Source organism: Equus caballus, chromosome 18 (genome assembly GCF_041296265.1).
Source record: "Equus caballus isolate H_3958 breed thoroughbred chromosome 18, TB-T2T, whole genome shotgun sequence".
Classification (NCBI taxonomy): Eukaryota; Metazoa; Chordata; class Mammalia; order Perissodactyla; family Equidae; genus Equus; species Equus caballus.
In genome coordinates, this window is record NC_091701.1 from 11,561,091 (window position 1) to 11,582,480 (window position 21,390).

At 40.2% G+C, this 21,390-nt stretch overlaps 1 protein-coding gene across 3 annotated transcripts in view; it reads right to left on the reverse strand.

The window, feature by feature from the left end:
- The window catches only part of PTPN4 (protein tyrosine phosphatase non-receptor type 4), a 220,415-nt gene extending 206,141 nt beyond the window's left edge, over window positions 1–14,274 (reverse strand). Inside the window, exon 1 of one of the 3 annotated variants that reach the window (XM_001492520.7) lies at window positions 13,539–14,274. The gene's annotated coding sequence lies outside the window, so the exon portion shown is untranslated. The remainder of the gene's footprint in view (window positions 1–13,538) is intronic. The other 2 variants (XM_014732416.3, XM_070241778.1) reach the window with 2 other exon arrangements.
- Between the last annotated feature and the right edge of the window lie 7,116 nt (window positions 14,275–21,390).

The following is a 21,390-nucleotide window of genomic DNA, read 5'->3' on the forward strand; positions in this document are numbered from 1 at the left end:
CATCAGTATTAAAAGGATATTTTCAGACACCATGTCTTCTCAGACAAGGGAAACAATAGAATAAACAAATGGGACTTCATCAGACTAAAGAGCTTCTTCAAGGCAAAGGAAAACAGGATTGAATGAAAAAAATAACACACTAACTAGGAAAAAATATTTGCAAGTAATATATCCGACAAAGGCTTAATATCCATAATATATAAAGAACTCACACAACTCAACAACAAAAAATCAAACAATCTGATCAAAAAATGGGCAGGAGACATGAACAGACATTTCTCCAAGAAGATATACGATGGCCAACAGGCACACGAAAAGATGTTCATCATCGCCGATCATGAGGGAAATGCAAATCAAAACTACAGTAAGATATCACCTTACACCCATTAGAATGGCAAAAATAACTAAAACAAATAGTAACAAATGTTGGAGAGGTTGTGGAGAAAAAGGAACCCTCATGCACTCCTGGTGGGAATGCAAACTGGTGCAGCGACTAGGGAAAACAGTATGGAGATTTCTCAAAAAATTAAAAATAGAACTAGCATACGATCCAGCTATCACACTACTGGGTATCTATCCAAAGAGCTTGAAGTCAGCAATTCCAGAAGTCCCATCCACCGCAATGTTCACTGCAGCATTATTTACAATACCCAAGATGCGGAAGCAACCTAAGTGCCCATCAACAGATGACTGGATAAAGAAGGTGTGGTATATAGATACAATGGAATAATACTCAGGCATAAAAAAGAACAAAATCGTCCCATTTGCAACAACATGGATGGACCTTGAGAGAATAATGTTCAGCGAAATAAGCCAGACAGAAAAGGACAATCTCTGTATGACTCCACTCATATGAGAAATTTAAAAATGTAGAGAAAGAAAACAGATTAGTGGCTACCAGGGGAAAGGTGGGGTGGGGTTGGGAACAAAGGGTGAAGGGGTGCACCTACAACACAACTGACAGACAATAATGTAAAACCGAAACTTCACAAGATTGTAACCTATCATTAACTCAATTAGAAAAAAAAGAAATTGAAACTACAAAGAAAAACCAATCAGAAATGTTTGAGATGAAAAACACAAAGAATAAAATAAAGCAAAAGCTGGAGTCCTTGAATAACTGAGTTGATATTAAGGGAGGACACAATTAGCAATTTGGAGGACAGCAATACAGAAATGCTTCCAACGGAGGAAGAGGGAACTATGGCTAAAAAGGAATGAAGAAATTCTCAGAGGAATATCCGAGTCAACTAAGAAATGCAACATAAGTATTACAGGTATTCCAGAGGGAGAAGAGAGGAAGAAAGGAGCAGAAAGCTTGTTCAAAGAAATAATAGGTGAGTGGCCGGCCCGGTGGCGCAGCGATTAAGTCTTCACATTCCACTTTGGTGGCCTGGGGTTCGCTGGTTTGATTCCTGGGTGCCGACATGGCACTGCTTGGCAAGCCACGCTGTGGTATGCATCCCACATATAAAGTAGAGGAAGACGGGCATGGATGTTAGCTCAGAGCCAGTCTTCCTCAGCAAAAAGAGGAGGATTGGCAGCAGATGTTATCTCAGGGCTAATCTTCCTCAAAAAAAAAAAAAAAAAAAGAAAGAAAGAAATAATAGGGAAGTACTTCCCAAACCTGGGGAAGGAGCTGGAATTAAAAATAAAAGAAGCTAATAGAACTCCTATATAAAAAGACCTTCTCCAAGGTATATACTAGTAAAACTGGCAAAAGTCCATGACAAAGAAAAAACATTAAGGGCCACAAGACAGAAAAAAACAACTTACAAAGGAACCCCTATCAGGCTTTCAGTGGCTTTCTCAGCAGAAACCTTAGAGGCTAGGAGAGAGTGGAATGATATGTTCAAAATTCTGAAAGATAATGGCTTTCAGCAAAGGATACTCTATCTAGTGAAAACATCCTTCAGATATGAGGGCGAAATAAAAACTTTGCCAGATAAACAAAAGCTGAGGGAGTTCATCTCCACAAAACTACCCTACAAGAAATGATCACGAAGGCCCTCCTACCTAAAAAAAAAAAGGGGGGGGGGGTTTACAAAACCTCAAGCAAGGAAATAAACAGGCAGACAAAATAAGAAAATGGTAACTATCAGAACAAGTTAGCAAACACTTAATTGTAACATTAAAGATAAACAGAAGGAAAACATCAAAAATAACTATACTCTCATTTTAACCACAAACTCAAAGCACAAAATGGAGTAAGTTGTGACAAAAATAACTTAGAAGGGGAAGAGGAGAGGAATGGAATCTGCTTAGACTAAGGGAAAAAGAGGCTATCAGAAAATGGACAATCTCATCTATGCAATTTTTTATACAAACTTCACGGTAACCACTAAAAATGCAATCAGAACAAAGACACAAATGATAAAAAAAAAAGACAAAACTGAGAAAACCATCAGACAGAACTACAAACTGAATGGGTAGTCCAAAATAAACGTTACAAGAAACAATGGAAATACAGAACAACCAGAAAACAAGTGATAAAATGGCAGCATTGAGCCCTCATATAGCAATAATCACTCTAAATATAAATGGATCGAATTCTCCAATCAAAAGACAGAGAGCAGCCGGACAGATTAAAAGGAAAAAGACCCAACAATATGCTGCCTCCAGGAAACACATCTCAGCTGTAAAGACAAACACACTCTCAGAGTGAAGGGATGAAAAACAATACTCCAAGCTAATGGTAAACAACAGAAAGCAGGTCTTGCCATACTAATATCAGACAAAGTCAACTTCAAGATAAAGAAGACAATGAGAGACAAAGGGGGCAGTACATAATAATAAAAGGGACACTCCATCAAAACAATATAACACTTATAAATATATATGTACCAAACAGAGGATCACCAAAGTACATAAAGCAACTATTAACAAACCTAAAAGGAGATATTAATAACAACACAATAATAGTAGAGAACCTTAAGATTCCACTTACATCAATGGATAGAACATCAGGACAGAAAGTCAACAAGGATGCAGTGGAACTGAACAAAAAACTAGACCAGATGGACTTAGTAGATATATATAGAACACGCCATCCCCAAACAGAAGAATACACATTCTTCTCAAGTGCACATGGAACATTCTTAAAGACGGACCATATGTTGGGAAACAAGAAGATTGCAATCACATGAAGCATCTTTTGTGACCATAATGCTATGAAACTAGAAAAGCTGGCAAAATGACAAATAAGTGGAGACTAAACAACATGCTACTATACAACAAATGGACCGTTGAAAAAATTACAGGAGAAATCAAAAAACATCCGGCGACAGATGAAAATGAAAATACACCATACCAACTCACACAGGATGCAGCAAAAGCCGTCCTAAGAGGGAAATACATAGCAATAAATGTCCAGCTTAACAAACAAGAAAAATCTCAAAGTAGCAATCTTAAACTACACCTAACAGAATTAGAAAAAGAAGAACAAAGTTCAAAGTCAACAGAAGGAGGAAAATAATAAAAATTAAGGCAGAAATAAATGAAACTGAAACCAAAAAAAAAAAAAAAAGAGTAGAAAGGATCAATGAAACTAAGAGCCGGTTCTTTGAGAGGATAAACAAAATTGACAAACTTTACCCAGACTCACTAAGGAATAGAGATAGAAGGCTCAAATAAATAAAATTAGAAATGAAAGAGGAGAAATTACAAAAAATACCACAAAAATACAAAGGATTATAAAAGAATACTATGAAAAACTATATGCCAAGAAATTGGATAACCTAGGAAAAATGGATAAATACGTAGACTCACACAACCTCCCAAAACTGAATCAAGAAGAAACAGAGAATCTGAATAGACCAATCACAAAGAGATTGAAACAGTAATCAAAAACCTCACAAAAAACAAAAGTCCAGGACTAGATGGCTTCTCTGGAGAATTCTACCAAACAAAGAAAATTTAATACCTACCCTTCTCAAAATATTCCAAAAAGTTGAAGGAGACGGAACACTTCCTAACACACTTTATGAAGCCAACATCACCTTCATCCCAAAGCCAGACAAGGACAACACAAAGAAGGAAAATTACAGGCCAATATCACTGATGAACACAGATGCAAAAATCCTCAACAAAACATGAGCAAACTGAGTACAGCAACGCATTAAAAACATTATATACCATGATCAAGTGGGACTTATACCAGGAACACAGGAATGGTTCAACATCTACAAAACAATCCATGTGATACACCACATTAACAAAATGAGGAACAAAAACCACATAATCATCTCAACTGATGCAGAGAAAGCATTTGACAAGATCCAATATCCATTTATGATAAAAGCCCTCAATAAAATGGGTATAGAAGGAAAGTACCTCAACATAATAAAGCCCAGATATGATAAACCCACGGCCAACATCATATTCAACAGCGGAAAACTGTAACCCACCCCTGCAAGAAGAGGAAGATGACAAGGGTGCCCACTCTCACCACTCTTAGTCAAAACACAGTACTGGAGGTTTTGGCTGAGCAATTAGGCAAGAAACAGAAATAAAGGGTATCCAAATTGGCAATGAAGAAGTGAAACTCTCACTGTTTGCAGATGACATGATTTTATATAAAGAAAACCCTAAAGAATCTACCAGAAAACTATTAAAAATAATCAACTACAGTAAAGTTGCAGGGTACAAAATCAATTTACAAAAATCAGTGGTATTTCTATATATTAACAACAAACAAACAGAAAGAGAATTCAAGAATACAATCCCACATACAATATTGATAAAAAGAATAAAATATCTAGGAATAAATTTAACCAAGGAGGTGAAACACCCATAAAATGAAAACTATAAGACGTTATTGAGGGCCAGGCCTGTGGCTGAATGGTTAAGTTTGCACACTCCACTTCGGTGGCCCAGGGTTTTGTCAGTTCGGATCCTGGGAGCAGACATGACACTACTCATCAGGCCATGCTGAGGCAGCATGGACTTGACTGCATGCCCTGAGGACCCCAAACCATAGGCCTCAGAGGTGGCAGGCAAGGGATAACTAGCCTGGGATTGGGAGACTGGCACATACAAGGAGACTGAGCAAATAAGTAAATATAATGAGGAAAATGGGAGCCAATTTCTCACTGCTGGAAAAGGGATTTTCAAATACACAAAGAAGGAAGCTAGAAAGACCCCTGAAGTGTTGTACTGGAATTGGATGTATTAATGTGAACTTTTTAAATACATACACATAGTTAGATACAGAAAGAAATACAGATGTGCACATATATACATGTATTTCCTAGTTCTGTCCACCCTAGAAGTGATGACATCCTAGCAGAAATGAGCACACTAAGCATCCAAATCTTGGTTTCTAAATACTTCTTCCACTAAAAGAAATCAAGATTCCTAGAAACATACGTGGTTCCAGAGCTGGGGCAGGAAAAGTACAAAATGAGTCTGAACAACTTGTTGTGCCAGAAAGTAAAGAAATAGTCAAAGGACGGGGATGTGTCAAAAGCCACAGGAGCTATCTTGAAGGGGCTCCCACTAGCCAAATCTAGGACAATTTGCCCACCAAAATAAAATTTTATATGATAATAACTAACAAAACCCACTAAAGAGGAACAGAAATCCATGAGTACATATTGAAGTAAATGAATGAATGAATAAATGCATTAGGAAGAAGAGAAACATCTGTTTTCAATAGGAAATCAACTAATAAATGCAGATGGCAACCTTTATAGTACTGTTTGACTCAGGCAGGAGTCATCAGTAGACCCAAAAGCTGCTGGGCAGAGTTTGAGGAGGAACAGCATATTGGCACAGTCTTGGAAATCTTCCCACAAAAGAGTTACCAATTACAAAAGGAAAAATGATGACTTTATGGTAGAGAAACCTAGCAGACATGAACTTAACAAAGTGTTCAAGGTCAAACACCACCAGTGATGGGACAATACTGTATGCCACCGAGTGACACTAAGAAAAGCACACCATTTCTATGGTATTCCTGCCAATAATGCATTCATTCTGCACATGAGCAACAACCGGATGAACCAAAGTTAAGGGACATCCACAGAATAAAAAAAGTCAAGGTCATAAAACAAGAGAAATATTGACAAACTGTTCCAAACTGAAGAAGACTAAAGAGACATGACGATTACATGCAATGTGTGATCCTGAATTGGATCCTGGACCAAAAAGGAGAGACACTTTCGAGACAGTTGGAAAAATCTGAATCTGGGGATGTGAAGACACTGTTTTATCAATGTTGATTTCCTGGTTTGGAAGTTATGTAAGAGCCCGTCCATGTTTTGGTAAAACACACTATATGACTTAGGACTGATAGACATCATGTCTGCAACTTGCTCTCAAATGGTTCAGAAAAAGTCTAATGAAAGTAGAAATGGTGCATTCCTCTGAAATGGCTGGAAGTAGGGATGAAAATGAGGGATCAGAAATGATACTAGGTAGTTTCACTGAAATTTCAGAATCCAGTAAGATACAGCAGAAAGAGGGAAAGGATCAAAGACAACATCAAGGTTCCTTCTTTGGGGATCTGCAAGGGAAGGCCTCACTGAGTCCACTACAGTGAGCCAAGCATAACAAGACACTGCAGGCTGATCTTGTGTACACACACAGTATATATGTAGTACAATGTTAAAAACTGGCTAAAGTTCATGTTTAGGGACGGGGGCTTATGGGAAATCTCTGCACCTTCCCCTCAATTTTGCTGTGAATCCAGAAGTGCTCTAAAAAAGTAAATCTTACTAAAAAAAATTTTTTTAAGCTGCAAGACTAGTTCATGGAAAAGGAAATTGGTTGAAGGAGATTAGTGAGCTCTCTGTGCTGTTACTGCAGCTTTTCTGTAGGTTTCAAATTATTTCAAAATAAATAAATTTTAAAAATTCAATGAGAACTCACGACAAACTTGGTGCCTAGCAAAAATGCCTGGCTCACTACAGGTACAGGACAAAAATTATTTGGCCTTCCCTTCCCAGTTGCCCAAAGAAGAAAGCTTAGCATTATCATCAACTCTTTTCCTCTTTCCCTTATATCAAATGGACTCTCAGTTCCAGAGAAACTACCTAATCAGTTGTCAGTTCTAGTCCCAGATCCTCATCTTTATGTCCCCCTTTCTCCATTTCTGGCTCTTATTATCTCTCACCTGGACCACCGCAAGAACATCCTAACTGGTCTCCCTCTGCTCCATTTCTAACCACATCTTTGTACCAATCTTACATCCTCGCGTCATTACCTAGAAGTCAAGAGGTACCTTTCAAAATTCACATCTAATCTTATCATTCCCTTATTTAAATATGTGTAATTGCTCCCCAATGTAAATACTAATTTCCCAAGAGGCAGACTAAACACTTGTGTAGGGCACTAGCAGTGCAGGAGCACCACAAAGATATTTCTCTCTCACACACAAACACACACAACAATAAAGTAATAAATATTGGGGGGAGGGGAAGGGAAGAGAGGGGAGGAAAGAGGGAAATTCTGACTTGACCTCTTCTGTGCTTCCTTTAGGACTTGGTATAGGTTTTATTTCTGATTACATAATGGGAATGCCAGGAGTGAGTGGGGACCACAAACTTTCCAATACTTAGAGCCTCTAAAACAGTGCTTTTCCCAATCCTTTTCCCAACTTGGCACCAAAGAAAATAGTGATTCTTTTTAGCAAACTGGGACAACCCAAGGAGACTATTCAAGGTCAAAAGAAACCACTGTGGGGGATCCAATATGCCCCAGTTCCTTAGGCTGACAGCACAATGGCCAACCATTCATGGCACACCAGTGGGGAAGCTCTATTCTAAAGGTCTTAATATGAGCCCAGACAAGGATCCTCACAAGGTTTCATCTCTTACCATGGTCAACACACACGTACAGGCACACAGATTCACACACAAAATCAGACACCAACACTTATCCCATAGACAAAGACAGACACATACAAGACAACTTGCATTTCTCCAAACACACTATGCATCCTTTCATACTTCTTTTTGTACACGCTGTTCTCTCTACCCAGATCAATTCCAATCCATCCTTCAAGACACTGTTCAAATGTCACTTCTCATTTCCCCAAGATCTTATTACACTTGTCACTCTGAATTCTGTTTGTTGACATGTGTTACCACCCTAGAATTTGAGCTCAAGGAAAAGAATCATGTCTCATTTACGTGTACACCACTGATCCCTATAACAGCATTCAAATGTTTAATTAACATATAAATGAATGTTCACTACATCATTCCCCAATAAACCAAATTTTTTCAAAATACATTAATTAAAACAACGAGGTACAATTTTACAACCCAATTAGTATTTTTTTCCAAAACAAGAACACCCACTGTTCTCTTTAAAGAGAGAGATCTGGCACAGGAATATTCAGACCACCAGACCATTATCCCAGTCCTACGATACTCACTGCAGATTTCAACAGTGGAAAGTTTAGAACAACCAAAATGTTTAACAAAAGGTAAATGACTAAATCAATCACCTGGCTGATAAATCATCTGAACGTCTAAGCAATTGTTTAAATTATACTCATGACAATGGAAACGGGAAAATAATATCAGCTACTGTTTACTGATCATCTCTTTTATTTAAAGAATCATGCTGGATGTTTTATATATATTATCCTAATCCTCACAATTCAAGGCCAAGTATTATTTTCCTAATTTCACAGACAAGGAAGTAGGCTCAGAGGTTATATAATTCATCCAAGTTTTTTGAGACCAGATTCCAACTCAGATCTGACTCCCAAGTCTGTCACCTTTTCCCTACATTGCACTGCCTCTATTACACAATGCTTCCAATATATCAAACTCAAAATTCTATCTATACCACACAACTTTATAAAAAAATCCAGACAGTTGCCAGAAAGGAAACAAAAATATCTATTAGAGTGGTGATTGAGGGTGAATGCTGTTATAGTATTTATCATTTTTTCAAATTAGTAACTTTTTAAAGTAGAATTGCTGAGCAATGTACTAAACTCATGAGGCAATACAAAGGAAACAACTCTCATTTTCCATTTTTTTACATTTTCATTAAGAACACAGAGTAGGTAATATATAAAAACTTAAGAAAGATGTACTCAACTAACTGTACCTAAACAATCATATATTAACCCCAGGGTTCCTATTACGAGGATTCAAAACCTGATCATTGTAACTGTTAATCAGCCTTCTTCCAGAAAAAGGTGAATTCTGAGGAAGACTTAAAGAGGACACACGTGGATTTGAAGGCAAGAATGTTGTAAGTGAGGAAAGAAGGGCAGAGGCAGAAACAAGAATGTTTTCTTTTCAAGCAAAAATGAGAGAGTTAGTGAGATGTGGTTGGTGGAAAGCCTTCAAGGCCAAGCAGATACGTTTGGAATTAATTTGATAAGCAGCAGGAACTGTAATTCTGAAATGGGAAGGTGGCATGCTGAAATACAGTCTTTAAAGATCCAAACTTTGTTCCAAGGTAAAATACTGCCTTTGGTTACACAAAGCCTTTGCCAAACAATTAGGGGGAAACAATCCATTATCCTTTATGTGTGCTTTACACATATGCTTCTCAAAAGAAAAACTGACTAAACAAGCAGCTTTATAAGAGGCAAGTATATGGGGGGGGGGTACTTTCGGATATAATGCTTGTGAATATTAAATACCACTGTACATTTTAGTAAGAAGCATAGAACTTTAGAGCAAGAAAGGATGCTGGAGATAATCTTTTATTGACAACCTCTTCATTTTCACAACGGATTAAATTGAGGCTCAAGAACTAAAGAACTTGCCTAACATCACATATAAGCGAGTGGAAGAATTCAATACTAAAACTAGATTTTCCAGGCAGCAGGATCTAAAGCCATGCTGTCCAATATTGCAGCTACTAGCAACACCTGGTTATTTAAATTTAAACTGGTTAAAATCAAATACAATTTTAAATTCGTTCCTCGGGCACAATAGTCACATTTTGAGTGCTCCATGCCACACATGGTTAATGGCTACCATACCTGACAGTGCAGAAAGAGAGTATTTCCATCACCGCAGAAAGTTTAATTGTACGGCATGATCCAAAGAATAAGCTTCAGAGTCAGATGGACCTAGTGTGAATCCTGCTCAGTAGCAGTGTGATCCCAGACAAGTTATTTAATTTCTCTTTGCCCCCATTTCGTGGGGAGAGGAGAAGCAGGGGATCAGTAACACCTACCTCACAAAGGGATCTTGAGGATGATGTGGAGTAACGGGAAAATCCCCTTTACACTGTCTGGCACATAATAGACAATAAACACTTCCCTTCTGGATCCTTTTTTCTTTCTACTCCTCTATATAACCCTCCCGTTAAAAGGTACAAACACAGTAACTCTCCCAAATTACTATCTTCCCCTCAAGATAATCCACAGCACCTCATTTTCATTCTATTCCTACAGATTTCTTCTAATACTTGTACCTCTCTTCTAGTGTTTCTACTTAGGAGTAATGAAATGAAAAATGAATGTGCGGGGAAATGCCTCTAACGAAATGAAAGAGAATGTAATAAATTTCCCATTTCCTATCCTATTTTAAACAGGACTATACTGACTGATCATGCAAAGGAAAGGAAATAAATTACACTGTTCCTAGATACTGTACTTCCACACCCATAAAGAAGATTCTACAGTACTTCTACACTACATTCCTTCTCACCATTTGTACTAACTGAATATTAAATAAAGAAATAACACCTTCCTCCTACAGTACTTTCCCAGGAAACAATAACAAGGATTTCTAGAATGCTAAACTAATCTTCGAGGTTTCACAGCTTAATCTAGTAAATGGACAAATTTAACAAATCTAGACTACAGCATATTAAAAACTTCATAACATGCACGTTATTACCCAAAAAACCAATAAAATTCAACTCAGTTTGTAACCAGTGAATTTCTGCCAATATTATATTTTATTTAGGAGCAACAATTCATATTTAGCTACATTAAATCACATAGACTTGCCATTTCTAGTGAGGGCACCAATTTTATATTCCTAATAACTAACATAAAGAATTAAAGCAGAACTTTTAAACATTTGTCTTTAAACATGCCCCAAACAAGATTTCTACATATTTTTTAGAGCTGTCTTGTTTAAAACTGACCATATTAACTCTCAAAAGGTGAAAAAAAAAGTTCTCAATAACAGCGTCTCCTTAAAATTATCTAGTAGTCTCTTACTTTGTTCCTTAAAGATAATTTACTCAAAAACATGACCACTGATGTCCCTTACAGTGTTTAGAATAAGTCGTAAATAAATACTAAATAGACAACACAGCACACTGTACTGTCACTTTACAACTGAAATTAATTACGTTTAATAGAAAAACTAAAATATTTTGAGTATACAAATCAGAGTTTAATAATAGTCTATGGGGGCGGTCACATAAGTAAAAAAAAAAAAAAGAAAGAAAAAAGTTTTATTATTGTCCCACATAAAGTACTTTATACATTTTAAAAAGTTAGGCTTCTATGCCTGAACTGATGAAATCTAATTTGTGAGAGTCTATAATTTTTTAAAGTCTTTCAATAATAATGAAGTGTACATTGGTCACAGTAGAATAGCTCAAATGAATTTTCCTGAGGCTGCATTCTAAGTACATCTGACCCAGAAAGTATTTTTAGCAAATGTGTTCAATCAATGCTGGTTTTATGCCTAGCCTAAATTAGAAATTGGGTGTCACGAATTTAAAGTAACAATGTTACTAGGGACATTTTTAAAGACATTTAATTAGAACATAAGAAAAATCTACAAGTTTGAAACAATTCAATACCCACAGCCTAGAAGCTAAGCAGGTTAGAAAAACAGGTAATATGAAAGTCACATCCTCATCCATTGCTGCTTTTGAGGAACCTACAATTTTCTAACTTAATAAACTTTAACCTACTCAATTAATGTTAATAAAAACTGTAAAACAGTGATGGCCCCTTGCGTTTTCAAAATCTCTTACCAAATGTTTAAAACAGATTAGCTAAACCATAAATATTCCCGTGTACAAAAAAGACCATGTTTCTTATAAACCACTCAAGATCATGAATATTATGGGACCATGTACAAGTTTGAACGCAAAACAGTAACAAAGATACGTGTGCCATAAAAAAAAAGATACAGAAAAATCGCTTTTGTGGTAACTGGAGCATAAATTTATTCTGACAAAAAATAGTGGGGTCTACAAAATGACTGCAACTCTCTTTTACCACGAGTTAGTGAAGAAGTTCCATGCAACACACCAACTTTTGCCTACAAAAAGTCTTTTTACAAAAAATCTATAGGTTGAATTTATATTCATCAAATGCAAGATTTAACTGATATATCTAGCTCTGTTCCATTAAGCACACTTTGGGCTCTGAATAATCACATACTTTAAGGTCATCTTCTCCCCTCTTCAAAAAATGAAAATCTTTTTCTCTGTCACTTTAGGGTCAAAAAATCAGGACAAAAAAATGTGCTGGCTTGGGGCTGGCCCCGTGGCCGAGTGGTTAAGTCTGTGCGCTCCGCTGCAGGCGGCCCAGTGTTTCGTTGGTTCGAATCCTGGGCACGGACATGGCACTGCTCATCAAACCACGCTGAGGCAGCGTCCCACATGCTACAACTAGAAGGACCCACAACGAAGAATATACAACTATGTACTGGGGGGCTTTGGGGAGAAAAAGGAAAAAATAAAAAAAAAAATGTGCTGGCTTTTACCGTTCCACAGTCTTCTTTTTACTCAAATCGTCTTTTACAAGTTGGATACACTGGCTTGGGGCGGGGTGGGGGGGGGGGGGGGGGCCGGGTTCCACCATAAACATGTTTTAAACTGTACTGTTTCAATTGGGCCCCAAAGCCGGTCACAGAAACCTAACATTACTCCATTCTCTGATTCGAAAAGCAGGTTATATATTGCAAATACACAGGTTCTCCTAGAACAAGCGCTTGAAAATCCTACAAATCGTCCTTCAACATAGTGGTGTCACTAAATAATGCAACGCCAGACATGAAACCTCCCATTCTAAGTTTCGCAGAAACATCTATACATAAATCCGTGCAACTGTAAACTGTTCCATTTTAAGGAAAACTTGGGACATGCATCGGTACGACTACTTAGCTGCATCTCAACTTTTTTTGGCCCAACCACAGGTTCTTAAATGCAAGTATACACCGGCAGAATCCTAAGAGGCTGAAAACTTTAATGGCAGGGTCAGCCTGCTCGAAGAGCACGCAGGAAGCGCTCATAGGAGCCAATTAAAAAAAATTTAAAAAGGAACCCCACCAGCAATGAAAACTCAAGATTCTCAAGCCTCACCTCGAGTCTAGGTACCGCGGAACATCCCATCTCCGCACCCACGACCGCCCGCCCTTCTTTCGCTCACCCGTAGCGGAGATTCCAACTGTGTCCCCAGGAGCCCCGGGAGCAGAGGTCCCGGGAAGGGGAGAAGGGTGGTCGGAGCATCATCTCTTCCCTCCTTTTTCATCCACCCTGTACCTCGGCTGCCCGACCGGCTCCCTCCCCCAGCCCACACGCCCCAGGAGCAGCCCCGCGTCCCACGCGCAGGGCCGAGAGGCCGGCGGGGACCGCGAACCTCTTACCTCCGTGTCACAGCCGCGTCCTCTCGGCTGGAGAAGAGCCTCGCGGCCCCGAGCTGCTCCACGGTCCCTCAGCGCCCCGCCAGCAGCCGCCGCCGCAGCGGCCGCGCCACGGCCCCGAGCCGCCAGCAGCGCCTCATGCTGCGGGGCCGCCGCGGGCCGCACCGCCGGGAGCGGGGAGGCGGCAGCCGGCGCGCCCGCGGGATGAGCTAATCCACACCCGCAAAGCGCCGCGGGGAGGGCAGGCCCGGCCGAACCTCCGAGCCCTCAGCCAAGACCGGGGTCTCCCTCCCCGGCTCCGGGCCGGAGTCCGCCCCTGGGCCCCGGAGTCCTGAGAGAACAATGTGGGCGCCGCGAGGCGCGGGAAAGCGCGCGGCGGGGCGGGCGAGCCGGGACAGCGTCTGTTTCCGAGAGCGCAGGCGGAGCTCAAGCCCCGCCGCCGCCGCCTCCTCCTCTTCCTCCTCCTCCTCCTCCCCCGTCACCTCCTCCTCCCCCCTCAAGCACACCCGGTCTCCCAGGCCACCGCATAGCAACCGAACATGGCGGCTGCGCAGACGCCGCCAGTCAGCAGTCCGGAGCCGCGGCGGCCGCAACAGGAGGCGATCTCGCGAGAGGCGAAGGCGCACCCCTTCCCCGCGAGCGCAGGCTGCAGAGGTTGCTCCAGCGCGAGCGGGGGGGGCTTGGGGGGGGGACGCGCAGGTGCGACGGAGGCGGACCTGGGTAGGTGGGGAGGCAGGGCGGGAGGAGAGGGCGGGTCGCTGTGGCTCCGCCCCATGGCCTCGCGGCGATTGGTCACTTGAACTGCGACCCCTGCTGGACCTACTGACCTAAGAGACCGGACGGAGGGGCGAGAAACCTAAGTTTTAAAGGGGAAAAGCAGACCTCTTGGCTCCAGGTCGTTCCAACTTCAGTGCTAATAGAGGATGTAGGTTTTAGGATGCAGTTTTGAATCATTTCCTCTCCTAAATATAGACTCTAAAACAAAGAACAAACAGCGTTCAGTCATAAAACAAACGTTTGGGTGCCTTGTGTGTGCCAGGAACGGTGTGTGCGTTTTAAAATTGAATTATTCATTCTAGCAACGCATATGAATTTGGTGTTATCACGCCAGGGTATTTAGCCAGGTGCATTCTAATATTTTATTGATGATGCAAACTTATTGGTGAGAAGACAAATGACTACAAACTGGGCGATCTCAGCTGAAATGATGTGAGGAGGGATTTAGGGACCCTCACACATCCTTTTTGCGTTCATTTTTGTCAGTGCCCCTTCCTGTCGCCTGGCGCCTTCTTGCTCTTCCTTGCTCTTAGCTTCAGCACCCTGCCAAAGCCAGCCTTCACACAAACGTTCCTTCAAAAATCACTGTCCCTCCAAGCCCACAAAATGCTGTTTATTAATCAGGGGGGTTTGGCAAGATGAAATCTTGCAAATGCATACACATCTGTGAAAGAGCAAGCTCTATTGACCCTTTTCTCCCTCGCACCCCTTTTAATTTTTCCATTTCGAAAAGACAACTTGTGAGTCCGTATTTTTCCAGCTTTACGTCTTCTAGGTACTTTCCTTCTCAGAGCTTAATTCCAGCCAGTGCTCCTTCATCCTTCCCTAAATATGCTTTCCTGCCTCCAGCTCTCCATTTTTGTTCATGCTATTTCCTCCGCTAAAATGCTCTTCGCTTCATCTGCACCTGTCAACATCCAGTCATCCTCCAACCGCAGATTGCATGGGACTTCCGCCAGAAGTAAGAGGTGATTTCTTCCTCCTTTGATGTTGGGAGTTCTAGGTTTATACCTCCCTTTTTCTCACCACAATGCACATTTTGTTACATGATACTTATCCCTGTGTGGGTCTTATCGCCACTCCTACATGGTAAGCTACTTGAGGGCAAGGACCTTGTCTTAGTCATCTTTGTATCCCCTATAATGCCTGGTGACACTGCCTGGTACCAAAAAAGTTTGTTGAAAGGATGAAATGCTTAACTCTCTAATTGATGTGATTTGGGGAAGGTACTTGAGACAGAGTGGGCTCTTCCTCAGCTTCATATCTGCTAGGTTGCTCTGTCTCTGGGTGATATTGCTCTGGTCTAGATTTGTCCTTGTTGATGCCTTGTGGGCTTTGTAACCAATCCTCCAACTACTCTTGCTCTCTCCAGACCTTCCCCCTCCAGCCCATTCTTCCCAGCCCCATCTTTAAACCACAGGGACCTTTTATACAAATATAAATCTGACTTGTAAATATAGCTGGAGTCTCAACATTGGAGGGGCTGCAGGGGTACACCCCTTGTTTGGGGAAACTCCACAGGATGAGCCGCTTAGACAAAGAATGGAAGCCTCATATCCATCTACTATTCCTTAGGAAAACTGCGAAGTCACTTTTTAAAAATTGAGATATAATTCACATACCATAAAATTCACCCTTTTGCAGTGTACAATTCAGTACTTTTTAGTATATTTGCAAAGTTGTGCAGCCATCACCACTATCTAATTCCAGAACATTTTCGTCACCCCAAAAAGGAATCCCGTACCATTAGCAGTCACTCTCCGTTCCCTCCCCTCCTTAGCCCCTGACAACCACTACTTTGCTTTCTGTCTTTATGGATTTGCCTACTCTGGACAGTTCATATAAATAGAATCATATGTATTACAAATTCTTTAGAAAAATATGTAAATTTTTGCTCTTATTTAAATAATAATCATTTAAAAAATTAATATATCTATTCTGGATCATTTTGATGACCACCTTGTAACCAAACACTGCAACTTGATTTTGTATTTGGCACCGACAACTATAACCTTAATTTTCTTAGGGTAACAAGAAAAGAAAGAATACTTCTTGTGGAGATGACCGCTTTCTGGTTAAGTAAAGGTCAAGTCCTCATGGCACACTGTAGAGAAGTTTCACAGAAGTTCAAATAGAGAAGAATGTTGGGATAATTAAGTCAATTATAAGCATGTCTAAAAAAGCCTGTACCACGGCAGTGAGTTCCATGGTCTTATCACAAGGGACAATTTGACTTCAGCAAAACAACATCATCCACCACATTACATACATAATATTAACTGAATTTTTAATTTGATTGACTTAATTTGCAAAATTATTTTAGTTTTATAGATGTAGAAGAGCTGTGAGAATAAGGACTTTATACCTAATATTATGTTTACACCTAAGAAAGATTATTTAAATAATTTGATTTAACATTTTGAGAGTTAGCAAGATGTTTTTTCATAATCATAAAACTTCTAGAAGAAAACATAGGCAGCATGCTCTTCGACATCAATCTTAGCAGCGTATTTCCAAATACCATGTCTGACCAGGCAAGGGAAACAAAAGAAAAGATAAACAAATGGGACTACATCAAACTAAAAAGCTTCTGCACAGCAAAGGACACCATCAACAAAATGAAAAGACAACCTAACAATTGGGAGAAGATATTTGCAAACCATGAATCTGATAAGGGGTTAATATCCAAAATATATAAAGAACTCATACATCTCAACAACAAAAAAACAAACAACTCAATTAAAAAATGGGCAAAAATCTTGGGCCAGTCCTGTGGCTGAGTGGTTGGGTTCGTGCGCTGTGCTTCGGCAGCCCAGGGTTTCGCCGGTTTGGATCCTGGGCACGGACATGGCACTGCTCATCAAGCCATGATAGGCGGCATCCCACATGTCACAACTAGAAGGACCCACAACTAAAAATATACAACTATGTACCAGGGGACTTCGGGGAGAAAAAAGGAAAATAAAATCTTTACCAAAAAAAATGGGCAAAAATCTGGACATTTTTCCAAAGAAGATCTACAGATGGCCAACAGGCACGTGAAAAGATGTTCAACATCACTAATTATTAGGGAACTGCAAATCAAAACTACAATGAGATACCAACTCACGCTGGTCAGAATGACTATAACTAACAAGACAAGAAGTAGCAAGTGTTGGGGTGAATGTGGAGAAACGGGAATTCTCATACACTTCTGGTGGGAGTGCAAACTGTTGCAGCCACTATGGAAAACAGTATGGAGATTCCTCAAAAAATTAAGAATAGATCTACCATATGATCTAGCTATTCTGCTGCTGGGTACTTATCCAAAGAACATGAAAATACAAATGATAAAGATACATGCACCCCATGTTCACTGCAGCATTATTCACAATAGCCAAGTCTTGAAAACAACCTAAGTACCCATCAAGGGACGAATGGATAAAGAAGATGTAGTATATATGCATGAAGGAATACTCCTCAGCTTTAAGAAAAGATGAAATCTTGCCATTTGCAACAACATGGATGGACCTTGAGGGTATTATGCTAAGTGAAATAAGTCAGACAGACAAAGTCAAATACTGTATGATCTCACTCACGAATAGAAGATAAAAAAAACAACAACAAACACAAACACATAGATACAGAGATTAGACTGGTGGTTACCAGAGGGGAAGGAGGGAGGGAGGAGGGTGAAAGGGGCGACTGGGCACATGTGTATGGTGATTGATGGTAATTAGTCTTTGGGGGGTAAACATGATTAGTCTACACAGAAATCAAGCTATGATGATGTACACATGAAATTTGTATAATGTCATAAACCATTGTTACCTCAATTAAAAAAAGCGAAAAAAGGAAAGTGTCCTCAAACATTACCAGATATTGGCAGACACCACTGTTGACTGTGATTTTGTCCCTTGTCTGCAGCCTGCCCTTGGCTGTGCTTTGGGAGGGTAGAACAAGGGTTGTATCCACACTTGGAGGGTGTTGGCAGGGGAGGACTGGCCTTTTTGCCTATGTGGTTGGCATTAGGGCCTCTCCCAACCCCGGGTAGCTACAGCCAGGAGGGGACAGGCGTTTGTTCTAGGCCGTGCACCCAAGCTAGCCTGCCTGGGCCTTGGCACTGAACTCTGGCAGCGGCAAGGCAGCAGAGAAGGAGCTCTGACCAGGCAAGGTGGCTGCCTGATGAGCCAACCCCCCATCAGCAACTGGGGAAGACCTCTTTGGAAGAAATGAGTAACACTGGGGTCACTGGGGATATCTAGGGAGGAGAACCCCAAGGGAAAGCTGGACTAAGCTTGCTAAGTAGAGCTCAGAGTGGTATGAATCTTAACATTAGCAAACACATCACTGAAAGTGACTTGATTTTGTTGCCTAAGCTGGTGAGATGGGGCCTATAGGGTCCACAGGCTTTCAAACTCCTGGTCATGGACATGTGACCTTAATTGTATTATCTGTCCTCCTTAGCTGCACAATTAAGGAGGAATGTCATCTTTTTACCTGTCTGAATCTTCAGGTATAACTCAAAGCAAAGCAAAGCAAAACAAACAAATTTAAAGAGTTTAAACCTTTAAAGACGTGTCATACATTTTTCCAACAAGTTCAGAATTCTGGGGCTTGGGCTTCCTTTAATCATAGAGCTACTTAAAAAAAATATATATATATATATATATATATACGGGGCTGGCCCAGTGGATCAGCAGTTAAGTGTGCACGTTCTGCTTCGGCGGCCCGGGTCCGCCGGTTCAGATCCTGGGTGCGGACACGGCACGGCTTGGCAAGCCATGCTGTGGCAGGCATCCCACATATAAAGTAGAGGAGGATTCGCGGCAGATGTTAGCTCAGGGCTAATCTTCCTCAAAAAAATTATATATAATATATATTTGTTTTTCTAATTAGATAGTATTTATCTCTGAGGCAGTTGGCCCAGATTTGGTCACTCAATATGGCCTCTCCCTCTTCACTTGCCAGCAATTCTTTTTCTTTCATCTTTTCTTCCTTCTTCCCTCCCTCCCTTCCTTTCTTCCTTCCTTTCTATAGCAGCAGAAGACCTAAGTTAGCAGTCCCTGGGATTAAGAACTATACCAAAAAATGTAAAATTTTTAAAAATCAAAGACTGCCTCTTACTTCCAGTCTCACTTCCCAAAGGTAAGCACTATTAACAACTTCTTGTGTATACTTCCAGAATTTTCTCTGCATATGTAAGCTAAACGTATATCTTTTTTCCCTACATCCAAGGGATTATACCACATATAGTATATTTCACTTACAAATGTCCTTAGCACGACAGATATATGTCATTCTTTCTAAGGGCTGTACCATAATGTATATAATCTTCTCTAATAAATGGGCATTTAGCAGTTTCCAGGTCCTTGCTATTATATACAATGCTGTAAAGAACATTTTTGTTGTAAAGCTTTGTACTCATAACAAAGTATTTCCTTAAGATAAATTTCTGGAAATGTAATTGCTGGATTGAAGTGTATGGGCATGTTTAGTTTTGATAAATGTTGCCAAACTGACTACCAATTGCACCCACTAACTGTGTGTGAGTTCCTATTATCCGCTCTGCCTTAGCGTTTCTGGGTTTTATGTTTTCCTCAATCCAAAAAAAAAAGGAAAAAGAAAACTCTGTTTTCTTCTAGTACTTTCAGGTTTTGGGGTTTTTAAAAATTCTTAATCTATGACTCATGTGGAAATAATTCTTGTGTAAGGAGATAGGGATCCAGCTTTTTTTTTAAATGGCTATCCAGTTGACCCAATATCACCTTATTGAATAATCCATTACACACACACACAATTGTTTGCTGAATCGCTTCAATCAGATACCAAATTCTAAATTTTGATTTGGGAATTTTTTAGTTTATTCCATAGAGCAATCTATTCCATCTCTGTCTTTGTTTCCTATGGCTGCTGTAACAAATCACCACAACTTTAGTGGCTTAAAACAACACAAATTTATTATATTACTGTTCTAGACGTAAGAAGTGCCAAACGGATCGACAGGCTCCGATCCTTCTGGAGGCTCCAGGGCAGAATCTCTTTCCTTGTCTTTTCCTGCTTCTAGAGTCCTCCTGCCTTTACTTGGCTCATGGCCCTTCCTTCCATCTTCCGACCCAGCAGCCTAGCTTCTTCACATCTCTCTGTGTCCCGTCACCTTCTCCGTCTTCCGGCACTCCCTTACCTCCCTCTTAGAAGGACCCTGTGATTACATTGGGCTCACCTGCACAATCCAGGATAATCTCCCCATCGCAAGATCCTTGATTTAATCACATCTGCAAAGTCCCTTTTGTCAGGCAGGATAACATACTCACATCATCACCCTGTGGAGGAGGGTGTGGACACTTTTGGAGGCCATTATTCCGCGTGCCGTAGTTTCTACTACCAAGCTTTTCAGCTACTAGAATTTCTAATAGGTTTTAATATCTGAAAGAGTTCATTTCTCCTAATGACTTCTTTTTCCAAGATGAACATATTTTTAATTACGTGAATTTAAAATACGTGAGCCCCAGATTGTAACTGAAATATCAAATTACATTGACAGCATAGATAGTGAGCCTAGTGTGGGATCTATATATTATCTGAAAAAATATGATCTGTAGATACATGTGAATATAATCTGTATATGTAAGTACATTCTTAGGACACTGATTATCCATATTATAAGCCACTTAACCTGTGTCTAAGTCTTAACTTAAATATTAGTGTAAATTAGTCCTCATAATTTTCATTCATTTAAAAAACTATATATTGCTCACTTAGTATTTGCTAGGCACCAAGAAAACAAGAAGCAGCCCTTGCCCTCAAGGCAAGTATTTTTCATTCTTAGGTTATGACTTATTAGTGGATTTGGAATCAGTTTGGTGGATCAGGGCTAGTATTTTGAAAAGAAGAAATGCACTAGAATAGACTAGAAAATATCAGAGAGCACCACACAAAGTGAAGATCGACATGGTACTGTGAAACCTTGACTTTAGTTACGTGTTGGTGCGTTTGTGTGCATGTGGGTTGTGATATAAAATGTCTTTCTTCCCTTGGATGTGGTGGCCAAAAAAGTTTGAGAGCCTCTAGTCTAGGGGAGAATTAATACGTAAATAAA